Below are 14,141 nucleotides of genomic sequence, written 5' to 3'. Positions count from 1 at the left end.
ATTTAGAGGTACACACGGAGAAAAAAAATTCTTTTAATACGAGATAATCTCTGAACTGTACGGTAGTGAAATTTCAGTTAAATAAAACCATAATTGTGGTAATGAAAACCAAAAAATACGGTGTTTAAACAATTCACTTGGTAATTTTTCCGTTCATATGGTAAAGGTTTACCGGAAATTCTGGTTTTCAAAATTATTGTTTTTATTACCAAACATTTTGTAAAAATTACAAAACTAAAAAGTATAGATAACCGAATAAATGTTTTTTTGCCATTATCTAAGGTGTCAAGATAAAATCACCAAATTTTATCCCATCATTATAAAATCATATTTTGTTAATTTTACCAAAACGCATCGGGAAACACTACTGAGCGTTTTGGTGTTCCCATTGAGTTAGAAACACGGTACTTTTTACCATATTATGAATGTTTTGACCAGACTCTTAGCGTAGAAAAAAAAATAAAAAGATAAAAAATTTAGAGATGTAGAAAATGTGTATGTAACATACATAAAATAGGGAATATAAAGTTTAAAAAAAAATCTGCATGCAGATTTACTAAATATAAATAATGTCAAAAATTTCAAAGTAGATAAGATGAATGTAAAATTTAGAAATTTAGAAAACGTTAATGTGGCATAAATGACAAAATATGAGTAAATAGTTTAGAAAGTAATGGGAATGAAGAATTAGGAATTAATTTTATATTTAATTTTTAATCCATACATAATATGTTTCTTAAGTGAATACTTCAGATAAGAAACAAATGTTAAAAATACTTATCTGTACTATTCACTTTAATAAATATTTAAAAATTGTCAAAATTAACCACTTTATTGAACAGTTTACTGTTGTAATTAAGATTATTAAAATAACACAAATGCCTCAACAATAATTTAGAATTTAGACTCTAAACTTTTAGAGCCGATAAAATACAACAAAGTCAATTACATTTAAAATAATTTCAAATGAAGTACGTTTAAAAGGGAAATTCATGGCAAACTTTCAATACAATAATTCTCAAATATTACATACTGAATAATAGCTTTAGTGTTTCGTGTAATTTCTGTATAATTTCTTAACGTTTTAAGAAAATGTTTCTGAGATGATTCAGTTACCTAGAAACATTTACCGATACATTTTGTACGTATTCTAAATTAGACCTTGCCGTGGTTCAATTGGCATTTCCACGGAAAATAAGTATTAAAAAAGGTTTTATATTACAAATCGATGGTAAAGGTCATTATCTTGAAGAAAAATAAGACTTTCAGTCACAGAAAATGATCACTTTCCGCTTAAACACATTATTTTAACTAATGATTATTGCTTCCGTTTTAATTTCTTCTAGAACGAAATACCTTTAGCTTAAAACGGGCCGTTAGATTTAGTTAAATAACGTAGAATAGTATAATAAAAAGCCTTCGAATAAATATTTAAGAATTAAATTTTATTTTGCTTTAGTTTTTCATCAAAATATTTTGTCTTAGAATAAGCGCAAAAGCAATCTGTTTTCATATATATATATATATATATATATATATATATATATATATATATATATATATATATATATATATATATATATATATATATATATATATATATATATATATATATATATATATTAAACTATAATTAATCTTTTTGTTTCACGAGGACTTTTGTGATAACAATGTTCGAAAAAGGCGCGATGGCTCAGGGTATAGAGCGTTCGTCTCCCAATGAGGTGACCCAGGTTCGAATCCTAGCTTTGGCTTCTTGATACGATTTCTGCCCCCGGCTCGCACCGACCACAGTGCTGACATAAAATATTATCAGCGGTAGGATCATGGGTTGGAATCCTCTCGCAGTCAGGCTGATCGTGGGAGTTTTTAGTGGTTTACGCATATGTAACACAAATACGGGTTAGTTCTAGCAAAAAGTCTTCCACGAATGCCTAGTTTTTCCTTATGCATGATTTAGGTTTCCCTTGTCTTCGGGGCAGGATTCAAAATTACAAGACTACAGAGTTGAAAGATTGATAGTAGTAAATTCAGAATTGGGTCGACTGTTCAACGCTTATTTTAAAACAATAATTTCCCACATTTCATTTCCTCCTAAGATCAAAATTTATGATAAAATTATGCAAAATTTATGATAAAATTTATGCATGACTTAAGAATTAATAGTACTGTTCAACATCACCAAAAAATCTGAATTTGCTTTATGTTTCTCATTTAGTACTGAAATTATTTTCAAAAAATATTTGAACTATATAAAGCTGAAGTTTGCATAGGTTACAAGTGTTTTCATCAATACATCATCAAAACATTAATGTAATGCATAAACATTATGCAATGTAAAGCCATTATCTTTCTGTGAGAATTAAGTAAATAATTTCCACAGCTATATTACATCAAAACAATTCTATTATCAAGGCATTTCACTTTTCTGTCTTTGAATATGAAGTATTGTTAAAAATTAAAATTATTTTTCTGTGTTATTGATATTTAAATTTTTTACTGATCGAAGTAAATCAAAGTTATCAAAGTAATCAAAGTAAAAGTCATAAAAGTTAATTAATTGTTTTTATTGTTATAGTTCTAGTTTGTACCATAATATATTACTTTTTAAAAATTATTTTTCTTGCTATTTTTCCAGCTATTTATCCAGCTATAATAATTTTTTCTCGCTATTTATTTAATGCGGTGTTTCGAAATTTTAGAATGTCTATCTACGTTAAAGAGAGTTTTAGAGAAATTTTTTACTAGGCTTTTATGATTCTCTCTTAAGTGATAAAATATAGTTTAAAACTAATTTTTTATGACATCGATAGTTCAACTTCTAATTTTTAATACAAAATAGAAATTAAAGAATTTTAAATTTATTCAAGCTCTTTGTTTTCATAGTTCATTGCTTTCATAGTTGATATGTTAACATTTATTTTTTTCAAAATTGCATTTTTTTACTACTTTTTCGGCGTTGAAGAATTAGTTTTATAGAATTCATTTATTTTATGATTCTGGTTCTATCTTTAATGATGAAATAAAATTTAAAGTAGTTTCATTAAACATTTTTAATACTATTTTTCCCTATTTTGCATTAATTTAGGTAAAAATAAGAGAAAAAATTTTATATTTAGTATTTTAATAATTTATGATTGTGAAATACAGCATGAAACAAGCAGTTTTTTTCTCCGAGAAGGTAAAAGTCTTCCAAACACGGCTCACTTTCAAACAATAATTTTTCAAATGTTCACTTATTTGCAGTTATTTAGAGAAATAGATAGTCCTCTTTGAAATTTCTTTAACTTACAAAATCAATTATAGATAATTTTTTGAATAGGAGTGAAAAAAAAATTAAAACAACTTCTTTTGGATTTTATATTTTAGTACAAATACGATTCTGACATTCTAACATATTTGTTCTAGTTTATAGACTGTTTTTTATAATTAAAAAATATCAAAAAATATTTTTGCTTGTAATTAGAGCGTCAGAGGAAAAATATATAAAAGGGACACCGTTGTACGATCTGCGTCAAATGGTTAATGCAAAATAAAAAGTCCAAGAAATTTAAGTTTATTCAAGTTCATTGTTTTCATAGTCATTTATAATTTTACGACCTTTTTCATCTTTAATGATGAAGTACAATTTATAGCCCAAAATATTTAAGATAACCAATATTTCAGTGTTTTAATATTTAATACATTTAAATTTATTCCATTTTATGAAGATTTGAATTTATTCTTATTTATTATTTTTATTGCTGTATAGAATCGTAACATTATATTTTTTAAAAAATTGCATTTTCCTGCGTAGGAGAATTCGTATAGACTTAATTTATTCTTAAATTTAATCTTAAACGATAAATTACAATTCAAACTGAAATTGTTTTTAAGACATCTATACTTCAATCAAAATAAAAGTTCAGAAAGTTTAAATTTAATCTTGTTCATTGTACACAGTGTTACATGTTTTATTGCTATGTTGTATCAAAACATTTTATTTGTTAAAAATTGCATTTTCCCACCTGAGTTTGAAAATCAATTTAATGGAGTTTTACAGTTCTATCTTCATGGATAAAGCACAATTTAAAATGGATTTTTTTTTTTCATATCTATATTTCAATTTTGAAATGTTTATCGTTAAATAAAAATTCAGAAATTTAAAATTTAATCCTGTTTATTATTTTTATTGGAAAGTTTATTATATTTTTTTATGCATTTCGGAATTGATCCTAAGGAGTTTTAGTATTCTATCATCAACGATGCAGTGCAGCTTAAAATTAATTTTTTTATGTCATAGATATTTCAATTTCTTACTGTTTCTTAATTTTTATATATTTCATTCTTTTTGCATTTAGGAATTAATTTTTTAAAGTTAACTCATTTCCAAGTACAACATACAACGATTAAATTTGAATAGAAATTTTTTATGATATTTAGCGATATTCGTAATTCTTATTTCTTATTACAAAACAAGAGTTTAGTTATTGGGTATAAGGAGTTAAGAATTAAATTTTTTTTGATAAAAACTGAGGTTATCACAGGAGAAATTAAAAAAATTCAATTGTCCTTTACGAATAATAAATCGAAGCTCCTATTTGATATTTTTAAAGCAAAACGTTTTCTGACCGAACAATTTTAAAGAATTCGGAGAAATTTATAAACTAGTTTTTTTATCTATGTATTTGAAATGTTTGAATCATTGAAGAATACGCATGAAAGATTGAAGTTTTTCGCTTCAAGTTTTCTTACATTTTTTTAATATTTTTTTCTAAGAATCTTGAAGTTTTTATTCTTCTTCCTTTTTTTTTTTTTTTTTTTTTTTTTTTTTTTTTGAAGGAGCTTGAAGTTTTTTGCTTCAAACGTAACATCTCTTACAAAGTTTTTCTATTATTATTTCTTAAACATTTTCGTTCCATACAATGTAATTAAATTAGGATCTATATATCTATTTCTAGTCATAATTAGCATTTTTAGTGTTAAAAACTAACCTAATAAATTACTTACCTAATAAACTTCTGCAAACTTTATAGACTAGTTCCTAAAATCTTGAAATAATATGTCAATGATATTAAACTGCAAATTATTTTCAAAATTTCTATTGAAAGCTATTATTTTTACTTCCCCAAAATATTCTTTTTATTCTGTCTCTATTTTTTCAAGCGATGGCTTTCATCAAAAAGTTTTGAATGATTGGGTCCCCAAATCGGAACTCGGAACTTTCTGCTCTTCTTGTCAACCTATGACGTTTATCGACAATTTCTTCCGTCAGTTTAGAATTTTTCATTGGTGGCTTGCGTGACTGTTCCATCTCTTTCACTGTGCCTTCCCTCGTTGCCATCCCTTAAGTAAAATATGAATAAAAATGGCGCAAGTATTTTCGTGATAGCTCATGTCATTGTATGTTTGTAGAAGATATCTAGTATGTCTTTCTTCTATCTTTGTTACGTTTGTATTTCGTCTAGAAGTAGTTAACTTTAGACGAATAGATCTTTTTATATGAAGTTTTTAGTCTAAATAGCGAGCACTAATGTTGCAAAGGAGAGTTTTATCTATTTTATGTTTTTATTTTCGGTGTGGTGACTTTTTCAAAACTATATTCGAATTTTTCCTTTCTTTTTTCGGTTACTAAGAAATGTTTTTAACTCCTTCTTCTTATCTTTTTTTTAATAAATTTTACTAAAAATTGAACGATAGAAATGAATTTAAATACTATAATCGTTTAAGTTAAAGAAAAATTTCAAACAATAATAAAGAATACACTTAATACGAAAACTATTTGCGTATGAGACAATCAATTATAAAATCTCAAATATGTTTTCAATGTACAATTAGGTAAATGCTGAATAAAAATTTTGCTAATACAGCTATTTTATCCAATTTTTCATTTTAATTTATGATCAAATAATTCACTTTTGAGGACAACTTACAATTTAAAATAGTAATCGTGTTGCAAAGGGTTTTTAGCTTGCAATTTAGAGTTCACACAATTTATATGTTCAAATATTTTTTATTTATTTCCCAGATACATTATTTTATATTTTAATTGTATGAATATTTAAAAATACCTTTATAAAAAAACTTTCAATTAAATATTTGTAGGCGAATATATAAGAGCTATTGGAAGTGGATCTCAAAACTAAGTAAATACTAGTTTAGATTTAAAAGTACGAATTTAAGTTTTAAATAGAAAAACCACAAAAGACTGTTAAATATATGTTTAAAAAAAACTAAACTAAATGTAAAAATACTGATATTTATTAAAATATCAAAAAGAAAGTAGTTCATTTTCAAAAACTCAAAACACAGAATAGATGTCAAGAGTTTCTTACTAACTGAAAGCTGATGACTAAATTAAAAATTTTATTATATGCTCTTATTTCTTTTTTAAAAAACAACAAAACAATGTAATTTAACCCGAGTTCATAAACGGGTCTTTACTAATACTAGTTTATGAACATAGAAATATTTCATTTTTTTAGCAACTAATTCTTACTTTTTTATTACAATTTGAAAATGTTTTCAGTCGTTATTTTTACCTTTACTCATATATTTCAAATTAAAACATCAGTCCTTTCATGAGCTATTTACTTCGCTTTTGATTTTCTCCTAGTTTTCATGTTCTACTAACAATTAAAGAATAGCATTTAAGGTATTAGCAATACACAATAATATTTAATATTTTATTTTACCAAATTTCATGTTTCACATTCAAACTTTAGGAGTGAAAAGTATACTTTTTAAAGAACCATTTGCAGTCATAAGGAAAGTGAAATTTAATGGTGTTATTTGCCATTGAAAGAAAAAGAGCATGTTACAATGTACAAGGGTACACCGCATTCTTCAGAAATGTAGGGGTTCTCTTTTCTCGTCCTATTGTGATACATTTCTACATTGTCCATAGCTTGAAATTATCTTTGGCGCTCTCACCCTGGCTAAGTGCCAATCATAGATGACAACACGAAATTGAAAAGGGAACTAGTGTTTCCATCGTTATAACAGCAGTGCCAGCATATAATAATGTCTTTTGCGCTTCCCACAGGGGTGTATTTTAAAATCATGCGGGAGGGATGAAAGGGTTAAATATTGCTTAATACTGCGATAAATAGATATTACTGAATATTTTTGAATGTATCAAGAATAGCAGCTACAAACTTAGAATTGTAATTATGTGGGAAATCCACTTATAGAACAATTCCATCATTAAATTTTAAAATTCTAAAGAGAGCAACCGCAGTTACAGTTTTATGAAAGACCAAAAACACTTTCTAAATTCTAAAGTAAAAATTCGTATTTTTTTTATATAGATAAATATATAGTAGGATTAATAACTATGAATTGATGTAATCTTCCTGCCTAAATTATTATAATTAGCTTGAGTGTTCACTCTCAGAAATAAAACTCTCATATTTGACGATTCAGCAATTCTCGAGTTGTATTTCGCAAATTGGAGAATCATTTCGGCATGAAAACACGTGATTTGTCATGAAACACGAACTCTCTAATACATGACGAAAATGTTTCCTTATTTACGAAACCTCATCGTAGTTGCATTGTAGGAGATTGTTAACCAGAATCACGAAACTAGAATGTAGACTAGATCATCGAAAATAAAGTGACGATCAAGTGGTCCGGACTGCATCGTGATCAAGCAGTTGACCTCTTACCATGAAGATCCCAAGTTTGAATCTCGCTTTGGGCATGGATTTAATTTATATCTCTTTTCTTTCAGTCTTGTGTTATTTGAGAAATATTGATCTACCTGTATGGTGCCCATGATGAATTGATTATTAGAAAAGACATTAGGCGATATGAGATGTTTTTTTTGGGGGAAAAAATATAATGAAGAAATATTTATTTAATTTTGACAAAATTTGTCTCCTCGAAGAAGTGACGATAGTTATTTTATCACTTTGACGAAATGTTTGCTCGGAGCACATACTGAGAAACGGTTTCGTCAAAAGCAAAAAAAGTTTCGCGAAATTTGAGTATCCATTTTTCAAAATGTTTATAAAAGAAAGCTGAGACTGGGATTTTAAAATAAAAGATATTTGTAAAAAATATTTTTATTATTTTTATTTTGATTAAATATTTTTATTCATGTAATTTTTGGCCATTGTTTTTATGTTTTTGAAAAAAGTGTTTCTCGCAAAACTAAAACACGTAATATTTCAATAAAATGATTTGTGATGTGACCTTTTTAACACTAAACAACTTTTATTTTTTACTTGAATATGTTGTTGAGCGTATAATATATCATTCACATTAATTTTACATCAATACCTTATGCGTCTTTTTTATGCATCGCTGAAAACCAAACTGAAAATATTATATTCAGTATGAAAGCCACTAAATCTGATAACATATTTTTTTAAAAAAATTAATGAGTGCTAAGGAAATTTTTTTTGGATAAATTACCTCACTGCCAAATCAAAGATTCCGTTTAAAATATCTTTTTATTCTCTTTTTTTTGTTTTGAAAAAAAGAATGTTTTAAAAATCTTCACGTTAAAACCATTTAATTCAAAAAGTTTTTATTATAGTTAATTGATCGGTTCGTCCTATTTTTGAGAGTCATATCTCATTCATGTTCTATTTTATATTAATGAAGCATATCGATATATTTTTAGCTTCATCTTTAGAGAATCGATAAGAATCATATCATCGAAGTTAGAAAACCCCAAATAATGAAAAAAAGAAAAGAATTGCTAAAACACAAAAAATTTTGGAATGTAATAATGATCATAATTATTTTATTTTCTGACATTCTTTTGGGTGATTATATATAGAACTTCAAAACAAACTTCCGAAATGTCATTACATGGCACTTATTACACGTCAAGGTCTCTTTTAGGTTCTTTTAAGGTAAATCTGCTTTTTAAATTTTTAAAATAAGTCTTTAAATGCTGACCACATTACTACAATCATGTCGTTCGTTTCGAAGATTTGGCGAATTGTTGATCTCAAATTTTATTTACTGGCAATGCCTATTATTTTACTAAGGTGCTCTTACATAGCAATTGCTATTTTAAGGGCAAATACTGCTTATTTAAGCCGCGATGGCTCAGGGGATAGAGCGTTCGCCTTCCAATGAGGTGAACCGGGATTCGATCCCGGCGATGGCTGGTCGATACGAATTCCGCATCCTGCTTGCACTGACTACAGTGCTGACGTGAAATGTCCTCAGTGGTAGACGGATCATGTGTTAGTGCCCCCTTGCCGTCAGGTTAACCGTGGGAGGTTTCCTCATCATTTAACGCAAATGCGGGGTTAGTTCCATCAAGAAGTCCTCCACGAAGGCAAATTTCTCCCAATACTCCATCCAGGAGTTCCCTTGTCTTCTGAATTGGGTCCAAAATTTCAAGGCTACAGAGTTGAACATTAGTAGTCGTAAACCCATAAAAATTGGGTCGGCTGTTCCACGACGGTTATAAGGTAAAATTAAATACTGCTTATTTCGCAGGCTGATCCCATATTTTCTACAATTTAAAAGTAAGGGTGATTCGTAATTTTAGGTATCACGAGCTTTGTTTTGAATACCTGCTGCCCCTTTTTGTCGGTATTTTCACATAGTTTTTTTTTTAAATGTAGATTATGAATGTTTAGACATTCATCAGTTGAAAATTATTTTTAAAACTCATTTTCAATATAAAATATTGCAAAAAGGTATGTATATATACTTTCCAAACTTTTTCTCACTCACAAATAAAAAATCTTAAAATTTCTAACTTTTTTATTTTTTAACAGAAAATGGAGACGAGATCGACATGTAGACGTTTGTTCTTTAAATCTTTAAATATGGAACGAAAATTGAACTTATTTTGCAAGTAAATTCTTTTGAAAAATAGAAAATTTAGTTTCAGAGAAGTGTAGCGTTATCCATTGTACACGCATTTGGATCATTCTATTAATTATCTTTTTGCATTATTAGCAATGCATTAAAATGTATAGATGAATACATATAATATGAATATATAATACTTTGCAGATGCTGTTACAAGAAAATTAAAAAAAAATTACTGATTTTATATATATATAAGTTCAAAACGAAGATAAAACAAAAGAAAATTACAGACAGATGAAAAAAAAAAGGGGGGGGGGAGTAAAATAATAATAAAAAATAGCAAACAACTGGGGGGGGGGGGGAAAGGATAAAACTTTTTTAAAAAAATCCGGAAAATAAAAAATATAATCTTGTAATAATGAAAGATCTTTGATCTTTGAAGATGAAAAGATTATATCTTTTATTTTCTTTTTTAAAAAATTTTTATCCTCCCCCCCCCAGTTGTTTGCTATTTTTCATTATTATTTTACTTTCCCCCCTTTTTTTCATATGTCTGTAATTTTCTTTTGTTTTATCTTCGTTTTGAGCTTATCTCATGAGTTCTGTTCTTATCTCATGACTTGCAGCTTATGCGCAATAAATGAAACTTATTGTTTTTCTTAATTTTCTTCGTGTTTTTTTTATGCATATATATATATATATATATATATATATATATATATATATATATATATATATATATATATATATATATATATATATATATATGTAAGATAGATAGATAGGTAGATAGATACGTAAAATCAGTAATTTTTTTAGAAAAACAAAACTATATTTCTTGAAAAGTCAGTAGAATGGGGGTTCTATGTTAATTGCATAACAATAATTCCAAGGAATGGAAATTTTCATCAATACCAACAAATGCATGTCTTATTGTGACATATCACGCTACTATACATTTTCGAAGTAAATTTTCTTCGAGGTCATCTGATACTTAAGATATATATGTAAAAAGAAGAGTTTTTAATGAATACATTCGTTTCGCGAAATATATATATATAAAAAAGAAACAATAATAGATATTGCAATTTTATGTAGAAAGCGAATACTTCCAAGTATTTTTTATGACTTACAACATTCTTCTCTCAAATAAAAAGAATTCTGGTACTGAAATTAATAAAAAATGCTGAAGATTCTTTCCGTTAGACAAAAACAGGTCACATTTAATGTTTGTGTATCAACGAAATGCTAAGGCAACCGTATCTCAGTTTCTAACTCAAAAGAATTTCAGCTATTTTTTTCTATTTATTTTACGTAAAAAAACTAGTTTTTGTTTATTTGCTGTTGACAATTAGCTCTGATCCACAACACTTCATAAGTCCATCCATGGTTGCTTAGATTCAAGGACTCTTATGAGCTATATACTTAGCATACATTTAATCAAGCTTTTTCTTTTTGATAAAGCTCATTCCTATATATTTATATAATTACTCACTAACTTTAACATATGGATTAATTTTAACAACTGTTGAATTAAATTTCTTTAAAAACTGAATTTTATGATTATTAAAAGTATCAGATTAAAATACGGCAATAACACTGGGAACAAATTTCGGTTGCTCTTAAGCACTGTTAGAATTTTCATTCTAAAATTATGGCAAAATAAGCAGCAGCAGTTTGTGCATTCAATTAACCGTAAAGTTTACGGTAAAGAACATTTTGTTAACAATAAATAATGTTACGTTTGAACAAGAAGATATAAGGAAAAAACTTATATATAACGCTGAAAACATACGGTGCGAGTGTTTCGATCGTGGTAAGGAATAACTGCAATATAAAATAGCGAAAACATTAGTGGCTACTTTGACATTTATGATTGATATTTTAAGAATGCAAGTGTAGCTTTTAGAAATTCATAAAATGTCGATAAATAACAAAGAGAAACCATTTATTTTATAACCTTATTAACAACAATTATCTAAACAGATTCACTTATAGGGAACGAATTATTAATGAAAAACCTAAAAATAAAAAAAATACTGGCAAACGATATAGAATCTTTATTTTAAGATTTAAAAAAATAAACTTTAAAAATTCCACGTCGTATTAAAAAAGACTTAATTCATCAATAAATCAAATTTATTTAGAATCAAACCTTTTACCATCTAAAACGTACAGAAAGATATATGTAATACAATAATTAAATACTTTTGTATTAATAAAAGCATTAAAACTTCATTCGTTTTCATATAATATCTTTACTTCAAAAGAGAAGTTATTTTAAGATCTTTCACTTCCATATAAGGAAAGATTAAACGATTTGCTATGAGTAATAAATAAATTGATGAGGCGTAAGAATACAGAAAAAGGCATATGACTGGGCCTCTTTACAACTAAAAATCATCCTATAAAATGCAGGAGCAATGTTTTTGCGTGTCTTTTTTGGTGTATAATGTTTACCAACTAAACTCCGTCAGATCTGACTGTAACTCTGTCTCTCCCTCTCCGTCTGGAGAGGGGTGAAACTGCTATTTCACCATCGTTTAGCTAAATAAAATATCATGCCGAAACTGGACTCGTTAATCATGTTGCTCTCAATACTAATTTCCTAAAAATTATTAGATATATAAATGCATTAAAGTAGCAAACATTTTTAAATGTGAACATTATAGCATGTTATGCGTCATAGCGTATGTAGTTTTAAGTTTACAGCATAGTTTCTGAAAACAAATTTTTATTTGAAACTTTTAAAGCACATAAATTGTTTCAGATATTTTAAATTAAAAATGACTTAAATTCGTACCGTAAAAGGAGGCCTAAATGCTAGATATTCTGTGCATCACCCGTTCTCGCAAATTCAATTTAGAAAAAATTAAGTATGTGAGTTAAAGACAATATAACTTGGTTATATCTAAGCAGAGATAACACACAATTGCGTTATCGTAAAACTGCATCCGATAAAAAAAATTTTTTTACATAAGAAGAATATTTCTTATCTTTTTAATACTTTACAATCACTCTAGCATAAATTATTTGTTTTTATTTACCAATCTTACTTGAGACATTATTCTAGTTTCTGATTTCTATATGTTTCGCAATTTTTAGGATCAAAATAGAAAAAACCATCGGCAACTCGTAATTATCATGACACGAAATTTGAGAGAGTCAAAGATTCGAAGTAACAATTATTTTTTAGGTATATTGTCTCTTAAAGTCATAGGAATCTTCTGTTTAATTTAAAATTCAAGTTATTTTATTTCATAAGTTAATGAAATAAGCAAATAAATAAATACAACAAAATTGCATAAAGGAAACAAAATAATAACAATAAAAACTCGAAAAACGTGTTTTGTCTAAAACATGCATATTTGAAACCTCTCATCAAGTAGCAATATTTCGAATTTTGAAGAAAACCGTTAAAATCACATTATCAATTGAAAATCACATTATCGCTGTTAGAATTTTTATTCTAAAATTATGGGAAAGTAACCGACAGCAGTCTGTTCATACGATTAACCGTAAAGTTTTCGGTAAAAATTTTTTTGTAACCTCTGCCGTTTTGAAACCGTTTACAACTAGCATGGTTATAAAATCATGAATAGAAAATTAAAAGGTTTCTTAGCCGTTAACAGCTTTAATAGTTTCAAAACCGTAAAAACAATTTACTGGATGTAGGAAATAGGCTTTTCGTTCGATGAATCTTTTCTATATCGGAAAGAGCAGGAAGCAAATTGGAGGGTTTAGAATATAAGAAACTTTACGTGTAGTGAAGGCAATGGAGGAAATATTATGATGTTAACGCTGGGGACTCACAAGCCAGTTCTGTCGGCCATGAGACTTTCAGATTAGTCCTCTCGGCTGTAATAAGCACGCAATTGTAAGAAATTAAGTGGCTTGATTAGGTGAGCTTAGTTGGTGCGATAAAATTCTGGTCGCTTAACCGTATAAAGTGAAAGCAGTTAATAAACGGTTTTCTCACAGTTAACAGTTTGATTGCCATCTTTCTTATGGTTATTTGGCTGTTTTGTTTGAATATGGTTATTATTATTATTGTTGGTAAAATATCAATATGGTAAAATATGAATATGGTAAAATAACAATTATATAAAATGTCATTTGACCATTTTTTTCGAGAAATTTCTAACAATGTAGGGACGATTTGTTTTCTCATTTCTTTTTAGTTTTTTATTTTACATGATTATTTGCATTTGAAAAAGTAAGATTTTCTTCGTAATTGTTTTGTTTTCGATTTTTTTCATTGAATACTCCTTAGTAGGGGAAAATTTGACAAAATCGGGAACCTACACTTTGGACTTATCCACTGCTGTCACTTATCAAAACGATGAAACTAGGTATCGATATTTGTTATATTGTTT

At 27.3% G+C, this 14,141-nt stretch overlaps 1 protein-coding gene across 6 annotated transcripts in view; it reads right to left on the bottom strand.

Annotated features, from left to right (window-relative positions):
* LOC107438736 (uncharacterized) overlaps positions 1 to 12,696 on the bottom strand; it is a 75,880-nt gene extending 63,184 nt beyond the window's left edge. For 3 of the 6 annotated variants that reach the window (XM_087159367.1, XM_087159373.1, XM_087159374.1), the window contains exon 1: positions 12,569 to 12,696. The gene's annotated coding sequence lies outside the window, so the exon portion shown is untranslated. Of the gene's footprint in view, positions 1 to 4,989; positions 5,304 to 12,568 lie in introns of those variants that run through there. The other 3 variants (XM_087159370.1, XM_087159375.1, XM_087159368.1) reach the window with 2 other exon arrangements.
* Between the last annotated feature and the right edge of the window lie 1,445 nt (positions 12,697 to 14,141).

The sequence above is a fragment of the Parasteatoda tepidariorum genome, chromosome 3, assembly GCF_982258835.1.
Source record: "Parasteatoda tepidariorum strain Cologne lab strain chromosome 3, Ptep-v5.0, whole genome shotgun sequence".
Classification (NCBI taxonomy): domain Eukaryota; kingdom Metazoa; phylum Arthropoda; class Arachnida; order Araneae; family Theridiidae; genus Parasteatoda; species Parasteatoda tepidariorum.
This window is presented reverse-complemented; position numbering and strand designations above follow the sequence as displayed.